At 43.3% G+C, this 23,607-nt stretch overlaps 1 protein-coding gene across 6 annotated transcripts in view; it reads right to left on the reverse strand.

Annotated features, from left to right (window-relative positions):
• The window catches only part of SERINC5 (serine incorporator 5), a 179,736-nt gene that overhangs the window by 52,716 nt on the left and 103,413 nt on the right, over positions 1 to 23,607 (reverse strand). For 2 of the 6 annotated variants that reach the window (XM_067731124.1, XM_067731126.1), the window contains one exon: positions 6,269 to 6,595. The exons of 3 other annotated variants lie outside the window; for them this stretch is intronic. The gene's annotated coding sequence lies outside the window, so the exon portion shown is untranslated. Of the gene's footprint in view, positions 1 to 6,268; positions 6,596 to 19,418; positions 19,506 to 23,607 lie in introns of those variants that run through there. One more of the 6 variants, XM_067731129.1, reaches the window with a different exon arrangement.

Raw genomic sequence — 23,607 nt, forward strand, 5'->3', positions numbered from 1 at the left:
CATGTCACTCCCCTACTCTTCACCCTCAAAACTGGAGAAAGCAACTCCTGGCCAACCTAACTTCAGGGGCTGTCACAAGCTTGGAGAGAAGTGCCTCTGTCTTGTTACCCCCGACTCCAGAGGACCTAAACATTTTACTGAACAAGTCAAGGTATAAAAAACAAAGGTAGAATGGACAATACCAAGAGTGAACCCTAATGTAAACTATGGACTTTAAATAATAATGATGTGTCCATGTAGGTTCACTGGTTGTAACAAATGTACCACTCTGGCGAGGGACGTGAATAATGCGTAAAGCTGTGCGTGTGTAGGCGCAGAGGGTATACGGGAAATCTCTGTACCTTCCTCTCAATTTTGCTGTGAACCTAAAATATCTCTTAAAAATAAAGTCTATCAAAAAACAAACAACAACATATGAACAAAACAGTGCCCATCAATGGCTCAATAAATGTTGAATGAATAATATATGATAAAGTCCTAACAGCAACACTCCTCAAACAAAAGGGCTGGCAATCCCACTCCACAGGGCCAAGGGCACAAGTCATGTGCTGCACTCTGAATTTCTCACACTCACATTGTATCACAAAGAGTTCATTATTAAGGGCTTTAATTTATAGATACTGCACACAATCTTCTTCCACAAGAAATCAGTAGACATTCAAGAGGGACCCAGGACAATCTTTTGGGAGGGCAATGCTTACAATTCTTCTAGAAGTTCATCCTGTAGGTATACTTACACAAGAGCACAGAGATTTAGGTATAGGTTGTTAATTAAAAGCATAAAAACGGGGACTTCCCTGGTGGCGCAGTGGTTAAGAATCCGCCTGCCAATGCAGGGGACACGGGTTCGATCCCTGATCTGGGAAGATCCCACATGCCGCAGAGCAACTAAGCCCGTGCACCACAACTACTGAGCCTGCACTCTAGAGGCCACGAGCCACAACTACTGAGCCCATGTGCCACAACTACTGAAGCCTGCACGCCTAGAGCCCATGCTCCGCAACAAGAGAAGCCACCGCAAAGAGAAGCCTGCGCACCGCATTGAAGAGTAGCCCTTGCTCACCGCAACTAGAGAAAGCCTGCTCGCAGCAATGAAGACCCAACGTAGCCAAAGATAAATAAAATTAAAAAAGAAAAAAAGCATAAAAAAGGTCTTATTCTCCAGCTACACAGGGGCAGAATAAATGAATTATGGACTATCCATACAATAGGACATAGTTTAAAAGAATAAGTCAGTGTTATGGGCTGAACTGTGTCCCTGCCCCCGCCCCTCCAGTCATATGTTGGAAATCCTAACCCCCTGTATCTCCAAACATGACTTTATTTAGACAGATGGCCTTTAAAGAGGTAGTTAAGATTCAATAAGGTCACTGGGGTGGACCCTAATCCAATATGACTGGTGTCCTTGTAAGAAGAAGAGATTAGGACACAGAGACACACGGAAAGAAGACCATGTGAAGACACAGGGAGAAGACAGCCATCTACAAGTTAAGGAGAGAAGCCTCCTTAATCTCGGACTTCTAGCTCCCAGACCTGTGAGAAATTAAATTTCTGTTGTTTACACTACTTGGTCTGTGGTACTTGGGTTATGACAGCTTCAGCAAACGAAGACAGCCAGTATGCCCAGATATTTTATACGTACGCATATCTGTACGTGGGGAATATGTGTGTGGACACAAAGACCGCTAACATCGATCACCTGGGCCTAGATGAGTGGGCCTAGATGTGGGGAGGAAACTAAGACAGCCATGTCTCACTGTTTTGCTCCCCTGTCTGGGTTTTTACCATGTGCATGTATGACTCTCGTGATTAGAAAAAGAAAACGGACTATTTAAGAAAAGTAACTAAGTTTCAAGATAATGATACAGAAGTATTTGCAGTGTGGTATTGACTTGTGTGTTTTCTTTCTTTCTGAAGAAACTTTCCCTCCCCCAAATATACTGAAAGAGAAAAATTTCAAAGAGCCGTTCACACCCTCTATCTAACTTCCTTTGCAATAGCAACAGCATGAATAGCAAAGGCTTTTCTAAATAGAAGGTGCTTTGTCCTTGCCGGGGCAGAGTCCAAATGAAAGGATTAGCCAGCCTCTTGCTGCTACCTGGAGCTGGGCCTCCCCCTTAGTGTTAGTTTTCTTCTCCTGTCTAAGGTGCGTGCCCTCGTGCGCGCGTGCGCACGTGCACACGCACACTACCAAAACCACAGTAAATAAATACACATTCTCCTTGTCCTCCCACTGGCCTTGGGCTGACAGTTCTTCTAAGGACTGATGCCAGGCACGTGAGGAAGTGATCACAGAAGCGAAACATGAGCTAGGGCTGGTAGTAACTTCCGGGTTCTTTTGTTAAACTAAAAAGCACAATTCCTTTATTACCTAGAATTCCCTGCTGACAACACCACCAATTGGAAATAGCAAAGAATCAGGAAGAAAGCCAAAGAGATATCATAGAATCAGCACAAACACATGCTCATGTATCTTGTGAGAGTTCCCCTCTTCCTCCCTCAGGTCTTTTTTTCACAGTTCCAACAGGCTTGCTTAAGCCCACTGGTGGGAAGAGTACGGGTCTGAGAACCAGAAGGCCTGGATTCTAACTCTGTGCAGCTCTGGGTCTTGGTTTTCCTCACTTGCACATTGAAGGAGCCTAGGCAGATGACAGAGGATAGGTAAACAGGTTTCATCTGACGCTCAACTCATTGGCAGTGGCGGTCCTGAGGTAGGTTTTAAGGCTGAATGTCTCAATCCACAGGGAAAATGCAAGGACCAATGAGCACCATGTGCATGGTGGCACCCATGCTACAGTCTGTTCATCCCTGTAAGAGGTGATCTGATTGATCCCTACCATCCACAAGTTCTTAGATGTTGAAAAATGACCTGCAAGAGGCAAGCACACTGGGTTAAACCCAAAGCAAAGAGAGAGAGAAAAATCAATCAGAAAGGGAAGAATTAAAAAGTGGAGCAGTCAAAAGCTCTTCAAGCAGGCGCAGGTTCTATGAGCATCACCCCACTGCTTCCTGGGCTACATTCTGCGATGTTCAGCTCCCGCGGCAGTGAGATAACTCAAATTCATCATAATGACTCAGGCACCCCATTAACTCGGGTTCCCTTCGTTCCACTTAGGAAGGCAAACGAGTTGCGTAGGACACTTCTGTCGCAAGAATCACCGCAAACACAGATCACATTTTTTTCAGTTCCAATGCTTTAGTTTGGGGGAATGTAAATCCCTCAGCAAAGTGGAAAACATTCATTCATTCAGACTTATTCCTTGAGAGCTCTGGACAGCCTAGTTGGCTTTAGCACGTCAAAACTAAGTTGAAACTGCAAAAGGAAAGATTGCTTCAAACCTGACACGGACCTTCATTCAGTCCCTTTTCCTGACTTGGAAATGCAGGAGCCCTAGCAGAACTGAGGAAAGACCTTAGAGATTTTTTGTTAACTACAATAATTACAATATTGTCCCTTAATACATGGCGAGGAGGCGGGGCAGCAGTAAGGAAGTTCCTAAAAAACTGAAGTTGTTGAAGCTGCTGGAGGCAGAACCCAGGTGTTCCTGTGCAAGCTGGGGGGTGGGAGGGTGTTAATACCAAGGAAAGAGAAGAAAAACACACACGACATAAAACCAGGTTCAGAATATTTTATTAAAGTGAACGGTGCTATCTTTTAATTTCCATTTCCACATCTTTGGGTAACACACAATACTACTCATGCCATGTCACAGCCCACTTTCCTTCCTTCTCCTTTGAGGTTTTAGGATTATCTAGGAATCACCAGCGGTCAGCAGAGAGGTAAGGAACAACTGATTCTACTTTGATAGCAGTATTTATTTAAATTCTGGACTACACAACCAATATTTTGCACCTCATTCTCCTCACTAGATGCTCAGAAACAGCTTCCCACTGAGCTTATACAGGCCTTTTCCTCCACTACAGTCAGGAGGCAGAGGCAGTGGTAAATAGCAACTCTTGCCACCGTGGTGCCACGTGCTGCCCTTTACCGGTAGCTATACGAGAGAATGATGCGACTTGAAAGCTGGGAGAACAAGAACACACAATTCCTCTGCTCAATAAAGGCGTATCTTACTGCACAAGAAATACAGGTGGCAGGTAGTCGCTAATTCACAAAAGGATTGTGTTTTAGAAACCTCAACACATATTATACATGTGTTAGTAAGTTGGTTTGTTTGGAGCTTACAGTGGATTTCTCCCACACAAAAGAATATAGGGGAACCTAGTAAAGCTTACTTAATCCATAATAATATTAGCTAACACTTATTAATCCCTTGCTCTTTGCAAGGTACTACAACTTATCATGAGCTATTATATCAACCCCACCGGACAGAGCTGGTGAGTGGTAGAGCCAGGATTTGAATCTGTAGGCTCTTTGCCATTCTGCTCTATTCACTGCTGGCATATACAGAGGGTGCACTGGACAGACAACACTGGCCTGAAACCTTGGTTTCCTACAGAAGGGAAATTGGCTGTGTGGGAAGGAAGCAGCAAGTGAGGAAGCAGTTTTTCTCTCCTGCTCTCAGGGGTACAGTAAGCATTCAACAGGTATCTGAAGAAGGCATCTCCCTCTGTGTGCCCCTCCTCTCTCCTGGCAACCTCTGGCTGCAGTGGACCTGGATGCCCTCTATTAGCGCCCTGCCAGAGCAGCTCAACCACTCCCATTACCAAGTTCCCCCCTCTCTCACCCCCAAGCCCTAGCCCACTTTAAAAGCCCTACTACCCCTAATCCTATGGAAAATAACCAGGCCATTCATTCACTCAACTAATGGTTAGTATACTACATACCCAGTTGTGCAATGTTAATTCCTGAGAATGCAGCAATAAACAACAGACCTTGTTTCTACCCGTGAAATGACCCTATGGGGCATTCCCCCAAACCCTCTGCTTCAGCTCCTCTCTGAAGTACCTAGATAACAGCATCTAATGCACATTCCTGAGTTGCTTGGCAGATGTGAAAACCTCCACCAAATGAAAGACGTGAACTACCTGATGACCATGAGCACATAGCCCCCAGACCTACTGGTGCCTAAGGACTGGTAGTGTTAACCCCTGTGACACTGCCCTGTTACCTCACCATCAGCCAATCAGAGAACTGTGCACAAGCTGATCACATACCCTGTGACCCTCTTCCCTCATCTGGCCTTAAAAATGCTTTGCTGAAACCCTTCGGGGAGTTCGGGGTTTTGGAGGGGGCACGAGCCACCCGTCTCCTTGCGTGGCCCTGCAACAAACCTTTCTCTGCTCCAAACTCCGATGTTTGGGTTTGTTTGTCCTCACTGTGTGTTGCGCACACGAACTTGCGTTAACATAACAAGTTGTTTAGAAGAAAGGAACCTGGATGCTCCTTTCTGTACTGGAAGGAGTACTGATCACTGACATAATGGTGCATTCATATCATTGAATCCAATGCACCCACTGAAATGATTATACAGGAAAAGTTACGGCCATGGAAAGATGTCCACACTGCATTAACTGAAAATAGATAATAACACAACAGTATAGAGCATGATAGCATTTGGGGTAAAATTATAACACGATACAGATCTGCAATAACAACAACAAAAAACAATCTAAAAGGATATACCAGTATGTCAATGGTAGTTAACAGAATTGTGGGATTATGAGTGACTACGCTTTTCTGTATTTTCTGAACTCTTTGTAACCAGCACATATCTTGTAATTAGAAAAACACTTCAAGTTTCTCTTTTGGAAGAAAACAAAACAACATTTCTCTTCTACCTTACAGGTAGTAAGCACTCAAGCATTTGCTAAACGAATCAGCCAGCGAGTAAATGAGATCTACTTCTGCTATGTGATTGGTAGAAAACAGCCAGAGTGAACTATCACTGTAACTGAGGCATAAAACTAGAAAATTCTACTGTGCTGTTTTGTTTGTTTTCTTTTTTGTGGTACGCGGGCCTCTCACTGTTGTGGCCTCTCCCATTGCGGAGCACAGGCTCCGGACGCGCAGGCTCAGCGGCTACGGCTCACGGGCCCAGCCGTTCCGCGGCATGTGGGATCTTCCCGGACCGGGGCACGAACCCGTGTGCCCTGCATCGGCAGGCGAACTCTCAACCACGGTGCCACCAGGGAAGCCCTGTGCTGTATTTTTAAGTATGGTTAAGACGGTGAATTTTGTTTTTACCTCAATTTAAAAATTTTTTAACCCTTATAAAGTTTTTTAGAGTTTAATTGCTATAAATAAACCTCTACTTGGTAGAATTTGAAGCAAATGAAAATGAAATAGGAAAAATTAAATGGCTACCTAAGAGTGCAAGTTGAACAAGAAGCTGTGTATTTGCCTGGCCCAGAAATTGGCTCTTGTGTTTCCTTCATTTCAGGTTCTTAAGTTTTTCCCTTTTGAGTTCAGAGAATCACTTAAAGCTCCAAGATTTCCACAATCTTTTCCATAACTGTCACGACACGATTCTGGAGGATTCTGTCGGAAAGGAGTTTGGGACAGGAGGTTTCTCACACAGGTTTCAACATTCTAGAACGTGCTGGTTTCAACAGCATTTCCATGAAAAGCATTGTCAAGGGTCAGTGTCCTTCCTTCATGAGCACTGAGTACCCACAGCCACTGGGACCGAATCTGAAACAGGCAAAGGACAGGTCATCAACACCCACCAAGCCAGCACTGGCTTTTGGGTCACAACGAATCTGGACACAACCGTTCCCCTTGTTGGGAGTCTCTTTCTCACGAGGTTAGGGTTACTTACAGAATGCTGATTGAGTTCTCTGTTCTCAGACAGCAGTTGGATTCTTTGAGTCATTCCCTCACACCACCCTCCGCTTATGCATCTTCTAAAAAATACCACACTCGATATACTTTAGTAAGTTGGTGGAGAGAACCTATAAGGTTTAAGGTTAAAAGGTAAACTAACTGTTTTCTGTTGAACTGCCAGAAAGCAGAAACACTCGTGGGAGACAGATCATTTAGAGCAAAGTTTGTCAAACTCTTTGGGGCACCATTGGGAGCCCCATAATTCTTTGGGGGGGGGTTGCTGTCCTGTGCACTGTGGCACGTTTAGCAGCATCCTTGGCCTCTCCCCACTACATGCCAGAAGCAACCCCCCCTCTTCTCCCTCACAAGTGGAGACGATCAGAAATGTCTCAGACAAATGCCCTCCCCCGTTCTCGATGGAGCCAGGCTGTCTGGGTTCACACCCAAGCTCCTGTCTGGGTTCACACCCAAGCTCCAATGCAGCCTGGTTAAGCGGCCTTGGGCCAATTCTTTACCTCTCCAGGTTTCAATTATCTCATTGTTAAATGGGAATAAAAATACCTACTTCACAGCGTTGTTGTGAGGATTAAATGAGTCAGTTCAGGAAAAGCTCTCAGTGCAGAGCCTAATACAGGGTATCCATCCACTTTCCCAAGAAAGCCACCTGTACTTATCATCTACATCATCAATAGTCGTGTCCCTCCTCCCCAGAGAGGCCCCCCTCCTCAGTCCATCAGGTAGATATGGAAAGAGGTAAAGATGGGAGGGGGATGGGATCAAATCATTACTACCTCACTTTTAACAATGCTTTCATTTTTCTGCCCTAATGTGAATGATAAATGCATCTGTTGAAGGAAAATACTTTCAGAAATAAAACTTCTGAGATCTAAATCCAGGAAAGCATCCTAGCAACTTGGGGAAAAGTTGTCATGTGTGTGGAAGCACTTCCCACGTGCCCTCTTTATTTCCACTGAGGAACAAGCAAGGCAATCAGAACATTCATTTGCACCCACTGAAGCCACAAATACCTGCAGCAGAACAGTTCTGAGAAAGATGAGTTAAGCAAGTTCCAGAAAAAAAAATGCTGTAGGAAAACAAAACCTTGAAATTCAAAATGGAAAAGTGTAGGACAATGGGAAGAAAAGTGCTCATTAGGTTTAAACCATTTTTAAAAGTCAGTTTTAAGGCTTCTCATCAAAATGAGAGAGGGGGGCAAAATCCTGCTTGTTCCACTTCATAATAGCTTATCAACAAACAGTTAATGAAACACAAAGCCCAAAACGTGCCTGATTGTGTCGTGGAGATTATGCCGCAATGAAGAAATGTGCCAAGCCCTTTCTAAGAGGTCCTTTACGCCAGCCCAATCCCCAGACGCTGCCAATCCTGGTGATGGAGGCCACAGAGCCAACTAGATCCAAGTGTGCTCTGGGGAGGAGAACAGAAATGGGCTCATTTCACAGACAGTTCCAGCAGGCATGACCTCAGAGCTCAGAGCTCAGGTGGGCCAGCAGTTTCAAGGGGTTAGCAGTGCACTCCTTTCCCTACCAAGTGAAATCCCACGTGCAACTCCAATGTATAAAACCTATGGGTGCACTAAAACACTACAAATGTTCTTATATATACATACAACACATACTTATCAAATGCGGACTAGTGACCAGGCACTGTTCTAGGAGCTAGGAGTACAGTCGCTGCCCTCATGGAGCTTACATTCTAGTCGATTTATATCAAACACGGCATCCCCCAAATTCCACCCAAACTGGGACATGTCGCAGCACCTAGGTTGCAAACCTCTGATCCAGTCCAGTCCCCTCATTTTCCTGATATGAAATCGGAGGCCCAGAAAGGTTAGGTTATTTGACTGAAGGACAAATCTAGTGGTGGGCATCAGTGGACCAGCAAAAAACACAGCATTTGAGACAATTCAGCAGTCTGGAGGCAGGACGAGCTAAAAACTCAGCCCGTGGGTCCCACACTTCTGCATCCATAGCGCAATCAACTCACAGACACGCAAACCCACTAAAACGTGGCACCATAAGTAGTTGAAACAACGCTCTGTCGACTCCAGCAAGAAGGCAGTAAGTGTCTAAGTGTCTAGTACAGTTTGAAAGGTTTCCATCACAACACAGTTAAAGTGATGGCTCACAATGAGTCAGCCCTGGGGTGGCCACAAAACTGAGCTCTCTGGAAGCTACGGGCTATGGCTGCTAAGTGCCCAAGCCCCTGAAGCGCCTCCCTCCCTACTTCTGAGAAGCAGGCAAGTCCCTCCCCGCATCCCTCACACAACCGCAGGGTCAACTGCTGGTCACTCTCCCTCCCCGCCGTAGGAAGAGGCCACTGCTCAAGACACCTCCGACCCCTGACAAGTGACAAGCTGGCTATCTCTGAAGGTGAGACTAGCTGCAGTGGTTCTGTGCAAGGACAGACTCACACACGCCTCCTGCCCTAGATTTTCCAGCAGTCAGGATTTCATATAATCCTATTCTTTAGGATTCCCAGAATGCCTGATAGAAGGTGACGTTTTAAACCTGTTTTCACATAAACGAATAGAAAAACTGGAAAAGAGAGATGCCAGACAAAGGCCTCTGGCTTGGAAAACCCGTTCCCGTGCGGCGCCAGCCCTCAGGGGCGGGGAAGGGAGAGAGAAAGGGCCGCAGTGGCTCTCACGGGGACCCTCCTACAGGGACGCCCTCACCCGTCTCTCCACATGAAAGCCTGGTGGCCACATGAAAGGTCCTGGTCCCGCAGCCTTTTCTCAGAGCTGGAGTAACAGCTGCACTGTTTTCCTACAGCTGAGAAAACACCTTCTCACAGTTGAGATTGCCGTTCCTCAGTCCCTCAAAGATTCAGGAAGCCTTCTTCCCAGCCCCCTTCTCCTTCCATCCCCGAAGTTTACCTCCTCCCTCATACTTGTAGCTTGAAGAGGAAGGAATGAATAGGTGTGTACCCTTCCCCCAGGCAAATATCCACAGTTAACTGCCTTTTTTGGTTGAAGAGCTGCCCAGGGGCCCGGTGGATCTTATCAGCAACCCGCCTACCCTCTCCTGAACCTGGGTCTCATGACAAGGCCAGCTGGCACCAAATCCTAGGTGTCAGGGTTTGTGAGGTTGCTTTTATTCAGCGACAGGCAGCTTTCATCACACCGGCCAGCAGAGAACTCTCACACATGTGCAACTCCCCCCTGCGACCGCGCCCCCATCCTGAGAAGCTTCCTGTTAATGTTCTTAAAATACCTCTGCAAAAGGAACCGAGGCCACACACGAAGGAGTGCATGAATCATATTTTTTCCTATCAAAATATCAACAGAAATGAAAATATTCTTATATAGCCCCTCCCCCCTCCCCCCCCCCCCCCGCCGCAACCTTCACCTTCATATTTTTAATCCATCAGAGCACTGGCTATGCCAGCAAGGAGGGCAGAGGGGAGTCTAAGGGATGTTCTCCCAGGGGCATTCTTTTCAATGACAGAAGTCACTTCCCAAGTTGGGAGTGGTGTTCCCTCTGCCACTTAAAACTACAAAGATAGAGCCCTTCTACTGGCCCTACACTGTGGAAGAACAGTACCCCGGCATCAAAACCAAACGCCACGGATCAAAAAGCCAGGCTGACACACATACTCAATGAACTGTTATTGGGCTGCAAGGTAAATAGGCCCAAGGGGTAGGCGGTTCAGGAAATGGACCTGAATTACTGTGATTTGTTCAGTCACACCCGGTGTTTCTCAAGCCAGCTGGGTGGAGTGGATAGGGGGTAGACAGATTAGAGGGTTCCCTGCAGCAGTCTGGTCTGTCTCGCCCCTCCTTCCTTCCCCCAGGGAAATCCAAGGGTCAAGGGGCCCAAGTGGGGCAAATGCCGGGTTGGGGCCAGGGCAGGACTGACGGAGGGTGCCTCACAGAGAGAGAGGGAATCAGCCAGCACAAGGCCCGAGCGCCTGCACAGGAAGCTGGGGCGATGGGGGCAGCAATGAAGTCGAAGTCGCGAAGAAACCTTCCTGGCCCCTGACTTGGTGGTGGCAGGAGGGGGAGGTCCAGGAAGCCAAGAGCTGCTGGAGTGACAAGAGCGCATTAGGTGGGGATGTGGTGAGAGCACAGGGCTATGGACAAGAGCCTGGATGAGGGGATGGACAGAGGAAGTGCAGGAAGGCCCCCAAACAGACGGGCCCAGGGTAGACTAAGGCACAGACTGCTTCACAGCAAGAGCGGAGAGCGCTCGGCAAATTCTGAGGTGCCCGAGCTCGAGGTGCCAAGTGTGGCTCCTGGGCCAGCAGTGTGGGCATCGCTGGGAGCCCGTCAGGTCCCAGCCCCCAACTACCACTCAGAACTGGAACCTGCACTTATTCAATAATAAGCTCCCAGGTGATCTGTGGCTCCTTCAATGCTGTACCCAAGCTCAGGGAACTAGGGTGAGGGCTTTGCTTCTGCAGCGGCAGGGCCTCCTCTTCCACGGATCTGGAACAAGCCAATGGCAGGTGCGGGTGTGTGTTTAAGGAAGACATTTCACACCCCTCACAGGAAGCTCCCGAGCTCTCCACTCAGGAGGACTCTTCAGGGATGGCAAATAGGGAACGCACATTTCCAGGGGGATCAAACACTGCTTCAATATGACAAGATAAGGGGATTCTGACAGACACGTATGCGGTCCCTGAAAAAGATGTCGTTAAATAATTTAATATGGGAAAATGCTCACGGACACATCCTTGGGAAAAGACAGAGTAAACACACTAAAACTAACCAGAGCTGTGATTTTTAAATCATCTTTGTGTTCTTTACCTTGTCCTGATTTTTCCAGGTTTTCAACATTAGGATGAATTTCATAACAAGTTCTTTTAATTAAAAGAAAATTATGCAAAATTTTAATCAGTGAAGAATAAAAGAGTAGAAGTCTTCCGACCCAGAAAAAAGTACAAAGCCCATTTAATTTGCTACCTTCCACATATGCTATGACTTGCTATCTAGCTGTCTATTTTATTTATAAAATTCATTCTAGGAATTCCCTGGCAGTCCAGTGGTTAGGCCTCCGCGCTTCCACCGCAGGGGGCACAGGTTTGGTCCCTGGTCGGGAAACTAAAATCCTGCACGCCCCACAGTACGGTGACAAAAAAAAAACAAAAAAAAAGAAAAATTCATTCTCTTGGGGTACATTAAAAAAACAAGACAACCTTGGCAAAATCAAAGAATATCAGAAGGGAAGAAATACCGTAAGCAGCTCATGCAGCTCAATATCAAAAAAACAAACAACCCAATCCAAAGGTGAGCAGAAGACCTAAACAGACATTTCTCCAAAGAAGACATACAGATTGCCAACAGACACATGAAAGAATGCTCAACATCACTAATTATTAGAGAAATGCCAATCAAAACTAAATGAGGGGGCTTCCCTGGTGGCGCAGTGGTTGAGAATCTGCCTGCCAATGCAGGGGACACGACACCAGTCAGAATGGCCATCATCAAAAAATCTACCAACAATAAATGCTGGAGAGGGTGGTGTGGAGAAAAGGGAACCCTCCTGCACTGTTGCTGGGAATGTAAATTGATACAGCCACTATGGAGAACAGTATGGAGGTTCCTTAAAAAACTAAAAATAGAATTACCATATGACCCAGCAATCCCACTACTGGGCATATACCCTGAGAAAACTATAATTCAAAAAGAGTCATGTACCACAATGTTCACTGCAGCTCTATTTACAATAGCCAGGACGTGGAAGCAACCTAAGTGTCCATCGACAGATGAATGGATAAAGAAGATGTGGCACGTATATACAATGGAATATTACTCAGCCGTAAAAAGAAACGAAATTATTTGTAGTGAGGTGGATTGACCTAGAAACTGTCATACAGAATGAAGTCAGAAAGAGAAAAATAAATACCGTATGCTAACACGTATATATGGAATCTAAAAAAAAAAAAAATGTTCTGAAGAACCTAGGGGCAGGACAGGAATAAAGACACAGATGTAGAGAATGGACTTGAGGACGGGGGAAGGGGATGGGTAAGCTGGGACGAAGTGAGAGAGTGGCATGGACTTATATACACTACCAAATGTAAAATAGATAGCTAGTGGGAAGCAGCTGCATAGCACAGGGAGATCAGCTCAGTGCTTTGTGACCACTTAGAGGGGTGGGACAGGGAAGGTGGGAGGGAGATGCAAGAAGGAGGAGATACGGGGATATATGTGTATGTATAGCTGATTCACTTTGTTATGTTATAAAGCAGAAACTAACACACCATTGCAAAGCAATTATACTCTAATAAAGGTGTTAAAAAAAAATGACATAAAATTCAAAAAAAACAATCCAAAGAATTATATGCTGTTCTGCCATCAAAACACCGAAAATTAAAGCTGGGAATGTCTTAAAAAAAAAAAAAGACTGGGAGTGTCTTAAGAAACCAGGGAGAGCCTTCTACCCAGTACTCATTATAAATAATAGTTACCTACCATTTCTTAAACACGTCCTCTGTATCAAGGTACTACACTAAGGTGTTTTCAAGACATTCTTTGATTTAATCTTTTCTTTTGGCCGCAAGGCATGCGGGATCTTAGTTCCCTAACCAGGGATTGAACCCGTGCCCCCTGCAGTGGAAGCGGAGTCCTAACCACTGCACCGCCAGGGAATTCCCTGATTTAATCTTCAGAAGAGCCCTATGATTTAAGTATCACAATCCCCATTTTACAGATAAGGAAACCTCAATCTCTGATTGCAAAGCCCATCAGGATTTCGAAAACTGTTGTTGCATTACCACATCCCCAGGAGACCTGGAGTACACTGTTTTAAAGCCTCCTCCACCTGCCCCCATACAGAAACATAAAATCAAGAAAGACCCAAAGCACCTAAATGCACACAAGACCTGAGGCAGTCCGAAGGGCCCATTAGATATGCATTGTCCTCACTGGCCCTCACTCAGCACCATTCCAAAGGCTTGCTGTAGTATAATACAGCCAAGGCCTTCAGCATCAAGTATCATTCTGAAAGATATTTGGCAGTGTTTATTCTTCTTATAAGTTGTGGTAGCAGTAGTAATAATAATTTTTTTAATAACAGAAAATTGTATTGTGTATTCTCTAGGTGCCAGGTAGGGCCCTAAATTCCTAACATAGTTTCATTTCATCCTCACAATCCTGTGAGGCAGATAATGATTTACCAGTTTTTCACTGGTATTTTGCCATCTTTTCACAAACGAGAAAGTATTACTTAACTTTTTGGCATGAAAATGTACCACTTTTAGAATCAGAGAAAAAATTTATAAGTTATGCTGACTTTGAAAGAGTGATGTAAAGACAAAAGAAGAAGCAGAGGAAAGGAGAAAAGAGAGAAAAAGGAAAAAAGAATGTCGATTCCATTTTTTTCACAAACGAGAAAACTGATGTGGACAGAAGTGAGGCAACTTTCCTAAGGTCCTGAGATATGAACTCAGTCAGCCAGGTCCTAACACTCAAACCCAAACCTTTATGGTGCCATCTCTAGGATGGCGCAGCCACCAAGAGCTACCAACATACACTCAGGATAAAATTATAGTCTACAGAGAGGGATGATGTTTAAAAGTTTCTAGCAATTATTTTGGACTCTAGCTTTAAAAACAGACACTAAGCATAAAAGAGAGTGAAACTGAGTTTGGCACTTTGCAGCAAGCCTAAAATCTGAACTACAATCCAAATCTCCTTTTATCATTCGCCTTCTTCTTTCAACTATTACGGTAAGGAAAAAAAAATCAGGTTGCCTACATTCTCAATCATTATGATACTGCACAAAATGTCCATTTCTAAACTGTCCCATGATTCACATTTTTCCCATTGCTAACATGAGAACACCTCCCACGCTTTCTAATAGAAATGAAAAGATCATTCTGAACTCTTCCAAACGAATTATACAACAACAAGATACTTAAGCAAAAGACAGAAAACAAAAATTACTTAGGCTTAAAGTAAATTTCATGGTAAGTTCAGAAGAGTCCCTTTCCCTCAAAATATCACATAGAAACTTCTTTTTTTAATTTAACTTCTTGGGATCATCTCTTCAGAGACTGCATAAAACAAAATAGTTTTTCAACCAACCTCTGAAGTTATCAAATAACTGAAAAGTGATCAATATAAACAAACAAGAATTTGAAGTCGCCTACATTAAACATTCACAGTTTAAGGCAACACTAGGCAAGAGTAAAAGTAAACAAACGACAGGAACTTGCTCCTTTGTAGGTAGGAATCCCTTGGCCAGTGGAGCAATGCAAACAGACTTGTTCCCCGTATCAAGGCGATAATGATGACATCTTTAAGAAGGACATGAGATCAGCCATGTAAAGTGCTCAGCCCACGTGCCTGGCACATAGTTAAGTGTTCAACATTAGCTTGTATTAAATGCTCATCCCATCAATACAAGGTTACTTATCAGCTCTGCACCTCAATCACCTCATCTACAAAATAGAGGTAATAGTAGTTCCAACATCATAGGATTGTTAGGACAGAAAATGTAGTAAAGCACTTAGAACTACAATGTTAGTTACCAATATTATTCTTAGCGCCCTCAAAAAAGAAGCTGAGAGGTTTACAGGGCTGGGGTCTGAACCCAGTAGCTCCAAAGTAGCTAGCATCTCATTTCCTCAAACGCAAAGCTGGAGCTGACGCTTAGAAGATTTACCCGGCTGCCAGCTCTCTTCCCACGGCACAAGGAACAAGGGGACAAGGAACCTGTGGAAGCTTGTTCCCAAAGGACAAGGAATCTACGGGCTCCCTTCTTCCTGGCAGTTCCACCTGCTCCAGCAATGTGCAGCTTCAGCGTCCTCAGCCCCATCACCCAAACCTCACATCTAACCAAAAAGTTATTCCCCTTTTCATTTCTGTTTGCCGACTTTTTCCAGAAGGATTTTGTTGGGGGGTGGGAGGGGGGTGTTTTGTAACTATGTAAACAAACAACAACAACAAAGGCAACTGCTCCCATTTCTGCAGCACTCACTCCCAAATGCTAGGATGGACTCTTACGTGTGGATAGTTTCTTCCAACCTGTGAGATACTTACTTTTGTTATTATCCCCACTGCGGCAATGAGAAACTTGGGCTCAAGAAGGTAAGTTGCCCAAGGTCACAGCTCATTAAGGGTGAGGACAGGGCCCAAACCCAGGTGTGATTTAAAGTCAGCATTCTTAACTGCCTCACCAAACTAAATGTGGAAAAGAAAAAAGGAAAGAGGGATTAGCACCTTCGAAAAACAATAACTGCTTTGGAAAATCCAATCAAAATTCATTTTCTAATGAAGTTATTGCTTAATAAATGAAAATATTACATAAAGAGCTGGCTAGTGCTGCAGACAGCAAGGAAGCGTACTTTAGCCCTGACAACTCCATGACTCAGAAGCACAGTTTAACAGTGATATAGGGACGACTCCAGTTTCCACTGACACCGTATTTATACTTTGTGATTTGTATAAACAAAACCATCTTTCATGCCTCCCAACATCTACCACAGCCCTGTGAAACCTACAGTTAGAAATCTGAAAATATTTAATCTCATGACCACATGAAGAAATGAGCCAACCATCTAAGACTGACTGGTCACCAGTCCCCAAACCGCAACCTCCAGCTCACTGACCAACAGTCCCACTGTGTCTAAATTCCAGATGGATAATTCCTCCAATGTAGGATCAATTTTTAAAAATTAATAGAATTGAAAGCCCAGAAATAAACACTAACATTTATGGTCAATTAATTTCTGACAAGTGGGCCAAGTTAATGCACTGGAGAAAAAAAACAGTATTTTCAATAAACAGTGCTAGAGCTATTGATAGATACCCAATTGCAAAAGAATAAAGCTGGACCCATTCCTTATACCATACACAAAAATTAACTCAAAAAATGGACCAAAGACCTAAACATATGAGCTAAAACTATGAAACTCTTAGAAGAAAACACAGGACTAAATCTCCATGACCTTAGGTTGGACAAAGCACTTTTTAGACACAAGATATAGCACAAGCCAGGAAAGAAAAAATTGATACATTGGACTACATCAAAATTTTAACAATTTTATGTTGCAAATGAGGCCATCAAGAAAGTGAAAAGATAACTCACAGAATGAGAAAACATTTGCAAATCACATATCTTACAGAGCTGGTATCTAGAATATAAAAAGAACTCTTAATATTCAATTTTGAAAAAACCCAACTTAGAAATGAGCAAAGGATCTGAACAGACATTTCTCCAAAGAAGATATGAATAGACAATAAGCACCTGAAAAGATGCTCAACATCATTAGTTATTAGGAAAATGCAAATCAAAACCAAAATGAGATACTTCACAAACTAGGGTGGATATAATTTTAAAAAAAGAAAAAAACAGACAATAATAAGCATTGGTGAGGATATGGATAAATTAGAACCCACATACACTGCTGGTAGGAATATAAGATGCAGCAGCCTCTTTGGAAAATGATTTAAAACAGCCATAAAGTGGAAGCAATCTAAACAACCATCAACTGAAAAATGGATGAGTTAAATGTGGTATACGGCATAAAAAGGAATGAAGTACTGACACATACTACAACATGGATGAACCTTGAAAACATGCTAGGTGAAAGAAGTCAGTCATAAAAGCCACATATTGTACAATTCCATTCACATGCAATGTTCAGAATAGGCAAATCCATAGAGTCAGAAAGTAAATTAACAGTTGTCAGGGATCTGAGGAAGTTTGGGGAGAAACTGGGAACAACTGCTAATGGTCACAGAGGTGATAAAAATGTCCTAATATTAGACTGTAGTGATGGTTGTACAACTTTGTGAATATACTAAAAACCACTGAATTTTTACACTTTAAATGGATGAGCTAGGGACCTCCCTGGTGGTCCAGTGGTTAAGACTCTGGGCTCCCAATGAAGGGGGCCCGGGTTCAATCCCTTGTCAGGGAACTAAATCCCACATGCCGCAACTAAGAGACAGCACCCCACAACTAAAAGATCCTGCACACCGCAACTAAGACCCAGTGCAGCCAAATAAATAGATACATAAATATTTTAAAAAATAAATAAATGGATGAGCTATATGGTATGTGAACTATATCTCAAAACTAACTTTTAAAATTTTATAAAGAATTTCTTTAATTAAAAAAACCTAATGTTGTCATTTTTATAAGACAAATAAGGAAGTATCCAAAAAAAGAAAAAAGAGGAAACCTAAAATAATAATTTTAAAAGGCTGGACATTTCTGCTCAAGAGAGAAGTAAACGCTTGGGCATTGCTCCAGCTCACTTTAAGGATAAGAATAAAACTATGAGGTTTTTTTGAACACCTGTTAATTTAAACAGGAATAAAGTGTCCCCAAGGGCAAATTCCCAGCACTTTGGAGCTGAAATTGTTCCATGTGATTCTTAAATTATTGGTCAGCTATAAAATGCTTTGTAAAGTTTACATTAAATATTTCACGGATCTTTCAACATTGAGTTTTCTTAAGAGACTGCACATTGGAAATGGCTGATTCTCAGTACTGGAGGCTCCCATTCCTCTAACAATTTTCTTGTATCAAAAACAGCCCTTTCAGTACTTCCTAGTAACCCACAGCCAGCAGCAGCACCCCGACAAAGACTGATCTGACAGCTTAACTATAATCTTGGCACCCACTTTTGTGGGTGGCACACTTTTTTTTTCCTAGTTCTATTCACTTCAGTACACTTTAGTCAAGAAAAGCCTGCATTTACATATGTAACTTGTGGGTAATGCAGATAATAATAAATCATACCACACACCCTTATCAGCGGCGCAACCAAGCTGATAATCTCAGTTTCCTGTCTCTCTGGACTCAGGCTTCTTGTCACCAGAATTGGCTCTTAATTATTCAACTGTACTGTCTCTGGACTACCCACAAAAAAAGCTTACAAAATGCATACCGAAAATATATCTAAATGAGCTCTCTCACCTTAAAGCATGCTTTTCCTTCTCCTATCAAACACATAACTTTATCTAACTAGCTTAGCTTAAGCACTCAATCTTAATATGACACTTTTGAGCAACACTGAAAGTAAACTACATCCAAAATACAACCTGCTGTCTGTATGTCACGTTTTGAATGCATGTTATATAAGTCAAGGTGGTGCTGTGGTAGAATCATCTACCTTGCTTATCTGTGCCCTTTTTCATTTCCGTATGTACTACTGGCAGTAGGATTCAGTCCATTTTGCAGTTCTAAACTCCATGTAAAAATTATCAAGGCCAAACCACCAAGTGGTTCTTATCTGGGCAGCACCATCCTCCCTCTGTGGCCTTGTGGGTTGTTGCTTATAAAGGTGGAGACTGTTTTCACAAAGACTAGTGAGTACTACTGATATCTAACTGGCTTAGCTTAGGCGCTAAATCTTAATGTTATCAAGCATACTAAATACCAGCTCAGGACTCCCTCAAGAGAAAGAACTGCTTCACCCAAAATTCCAACAGCACTGCCCCGGGGACCCACTAGTTAAAGATCGTTCCTCCCAAAAGCCACAACTCACTTGATTAGTTATAGCTTTTTCTTTAACTCTTCTAATACAAGCCTTATAGAATAGATACTTTTTTTTGATCAGGAGCTCCCTCCCTACTTTCTCTTAGTACCTCAAGCATTTTTATTACTCTCAGAGTCTTAGAAAGATCGGGAAGGGGGAATGGAAGGACAGTGCTGAGTGGAGGAGAAGAGGGGCATCTCTCTAAAATCTGGGAATTCGGTCAGGTCAGACTCACAATGAAGGGGAAATGGGATAAGTATCAGCCTCTTCCAGCGCTCTGTGCCCTGCTTTCTTTCTGCCATGTCACAGCAGGAAAATGAAGTCAGAGACTCAGCTCTGCTGCACCTCTAGCTTCCAAGAAAATACAATCCCATGACAACCCTCATCCCTCTCCTCCCCCCATCATAAGGAAATAATTTACTGCTTCATGCTTTTCAAAGCCTGCATCCAGAAGCCACTGCTGGGTATAACAATTTGCATAGAGCGCCTCATTGGTTAACCAGCTCAATCTAAATGGCCTAATACCCCTTACTCAGCAACCTGCAACTTTCACAAACTACACGGCTTGGTAAGAAATAAAAAAGCACATTCTAAAAAACTGCTTTCTGCTAAAGCCCATGATCCACAGATGAAGCAGAACTTCCTGGAAAAAAGAAATTCAAACAACTGCTTGGGAGTTTAAGAGAAGAGGGAGGACAAAAGGTTTAAACTGATTTGACTGCAGCAAAATACAGTGGAAAAAAACCAATGTGAGATTTCAACCATAAGATTATGTTTAAAATCTGCAGCCATGAGCTCTCTGTTGAACTGCAGATGTCTTCAGAAAAAGCCCAACACTCATCCATTCTCCCTCTTGTCATTTACCAAATGTCCACTGTGTACAGGCCACGGGGGCACACCAAAGGCCAGGGTAGCAGGCCAGGGTGGCAGTCCCTGCTGCACGCTGATTAGCTGTGTGAATCTGGAAGAGGGCCTGAGCTCTGCAGGCCTGTCTCTTCAATAACATGAGAGCGTGGACATGCCACTCCCTTAAGGATTCATCTAGCTCCAGAAGATGACGGTGTAACTAACCAGATTCTCACAGTCCATAAGGTACCTGAGAATGGTAACCCACCAAAGGAGTGACAGGCTTCACTCACATCAGAAACCTCATGGTCAGCAGTGAGACTTTCTCTGGCTTGCTGTCAACCAAAAACTTCCCATGATGGTTCTAATTTCAAACTGCCCGACCATTATCCTTAAAAACTGTTTGGGAGTGCTAGAAGTTCCAATAATTTGGCTTCCGACTGAAACTTCTCATACCCAGAGGTACAATTCCCCTCTGTCAGCATGTCCCAATTTTCAGTTTAAGGTTTGGGTAGACAGTGAGGATTTTCGTAACCAGGAGAGCTGCGTCAACCCAACTGTGGTCCTCTATTCCCCAGGAGCCAGAGCCCATTCCCACCTTCAATGCTGCCTCTTCTATACAAAACCACTGCAACTCTCTCCAAGTTCCGGGACAGCAAGTCATTTCAGCCTGGGGAGGCTGGCAGGAAGAGGAACTCAACCAGAGCTCCCTAAAATGAAGTAGAGCTGTTTCCAAAGACAGGAAGAGTTCCTATCTCTGAAGTTGTTCACTTACTATAGTACAAGAAATCTGAGCACAACTGGGTGGGAGGAGCAGAAGACCCTTCCAGCCACTTCCAGTACCAACTTTCTGGGAGTTGGTCCAAAGAGAAGCAGCGGGCCCAGCTCCTCCCTCACGCAGCTAACAGGCATACGAATTGGTCGGCCTTTCTGAAGGTTTGCAACGTCCAGGGCTTCTGACATATGCATTTTATAGCTGGTTCTGCTATACTTGCTCTGAAAATACAAATTTGTTCCAACAGGATTGATATGGAAGGAGTTTAGAGCATCTCACCCCAGGATATGCCATTTTGGCATATTGATTATTTTGAGTTAAGGCACCTGAGAAACAGCAGGTGCAAGAAGGGCACTCTGACCTTCATGTTTCTTCCTGAAAGCAGAAGATGACATTCCCACGTGAGAGGTGCCCTCCCTGTACCAGAAGGAAGACATTCTTAACAAGGACAAGAAGTTGAGATGGAGAGAATTCTACACAAAGAGACCTTATTAAAATAATTTTTATCTTCCTTTCACCTCCCCACATAATTTAGTCATTTTTCCACAACTGCCTCTCTTTGTTCAATCTAATATAAAAGTAGGTTTCACTATTTCTTGGTTCTTCATTTCCTTATGAGGGCTCCCAGGTCAAATAAAACTTGTGTTAAATGAATGTGTATGTTTTTCTCCTGTTAATCTTCGTCAGTTTAATTTTCAGATCCAGCCAGAGACCCTAAAAGGGTCAAGAAAAACTTTTTCCTCCCCTACCATGTTAGGGGACAATAAGGGCAAAACAGGACGAGCAGTTTTGTCTGTGAGAAACATATACTGAAGGCAGAACACTGTGCCCAGCTGAACTGAGCTACATAGAACATATGAAACACACACTCCTCCACTCCACCTGCATTATGAGTCACTCAAAAGCACATCTGGTGTTAACAACTTTCCATCCAATTTCAGATAACCCTCCATCCACCACTTCACAACAACTCACAGCTGCAACTTTTCCGACACCTGCTTCCACAAGCAAATTTCAGGTCTTTTTCAAGGTCAAGTGCCAAATTTTCGTAGTATTACATATCTCTTAACCATTTAACATTTGTAGAACTGTAATATCATTTTTACCAGGTTCCCTTGTGTGTGTGTGTGTGTGTGTGTGTGCGCGCGCATCACTGATAAAACTTTCAATGCTGTGCTCCAACCCCATTTTCCCCACAAGGCCTGTGGTTTTTGCTGTTCCATTCTGCATAGTGTGATTTTTAGGAATGCATATTCATGTTGTGTTACAGAAGGACTATTTCCAGAGCTCTAACCTAAAGGGGCATGGGACTAAAGAAAGATTACATAAGAGTTACTTAAGTTTTTTGGGTTTTTTTAATGTACTAAACATTTAATAAAGGGTAAATAGTGAAATAAATGTCCACGTGATCAATTAAATGTGATACTGCCATTAAAATGTTCTCATTCTTACGATATGTGGAAATGTCCATAATGTTGTGAGAAAGTAGCTAGGATATAAAACAGTACATAAAGCATGATCTAATATTCATTCATTTATTTATTTATTCATTCATTCTGCATGGCTTGTGGGATTTTTAGTTCCCTGACCAAGGACTGAACCCAGGCCATCAGCAGTGAGAGTGCGGAGTCCTAACCACTGGACTGCCAGAGAATTCCAAGTCTAACAAGGGTTTGTTCTCTCTAGGATTATAAATTATATTCATTTTCTTCTTTATACTTTTCTGCATTTCCCAAATTTTCTATGATAACTATATATTATTTTTATAAAGCAGAAAGTACTGTTTGTTACTTGTCATTTGCTAAAAAGAGTCTAGTAAACTGACCCACTCTTATCCTTTCTTCAAGATGCTATAATACATACTATAATCTTTACAAAATTTTAAGGAATAAAAAGGTAATAAAGAAGATAGAATACTGAAAAACATTTAATTAATGCCCATCCTACCCCTCCTCCCGAAAAAAGGTAAGAAAGAACAAAGAACAGACGAGGAAATGGAAATGACCAACAATATATAGCCTGAAGTTCAAGCATGAATAATTACATTAAATGTAAATGATCTAAACATCCAATTAAAAGGCAGAGACTGTCAGAAGGGATCAAAAAGCAAGTCCCAACTACATGTTGTTTATAAGAGCATTTTTAAATCTAAGACACAGATGAGTTGAAAGTTAAAAGGGTAGTATGGCCATCAGACAAAGACATGAAGACAAAGAGCATTACCAGAGATAAAAAGGATCATTTTATAAAAGGATCAATTCATTAAGGAGACATAAGAATCCCAAATGTGTGTATACATAATAGAGCTTCAAAATATACTAAACAGGGGCTTCCCTGGTGGCACAGTGGTTGAGAGTCCGCCTGCCAATGCAGGGGACACGGGTTCATGCCCCGGTCCGGGAGGATCCCACATGCCATGGAGTGGCTGGGCCCGTGAGCCATGGCCGCTAGGCCTGCGCGTCTGGAGCCTGTGCTCTGCAACCAGAGAGGCCACAGCGGTGAGAGTCCCGTGTACCGCAAAAAAAAAAAATTCTACTTGAAAATATACTAAACAAAAACTGACATAACTAGTGGCAGAAACAGACAAAAACACAATCATATTTGAAAAATTTAACACCCTTCTCCCAGTAATTGACAGAATTAGACCCCTCTATCAGTAAAGATAGAGAAGATTTGCACAACACTAGCAACCAACTTGAACGCTACACCCAACCTGCTGGTAGTATGGAAAACTGAGCAGGCAGCAAAGAGACTAGGAGAGGAAAAACAGGTTACACGATACGCATTTCCATCTTCCTACCTT

This window comes from Pseudorca crassidens, chromosome 3, assembly GCF_039906515.1.
Source record: "Pseudorca crassidens isolate mPseCra1 chromosome 3, mPseCra1.hap1, whole genome shotgun sequence".
NCBI lineage: Eukaryota > Metazoa > Chordata > Mammalia > Artiodactyla > Delphinidae > Pseudorca > Pseudorca crassidens.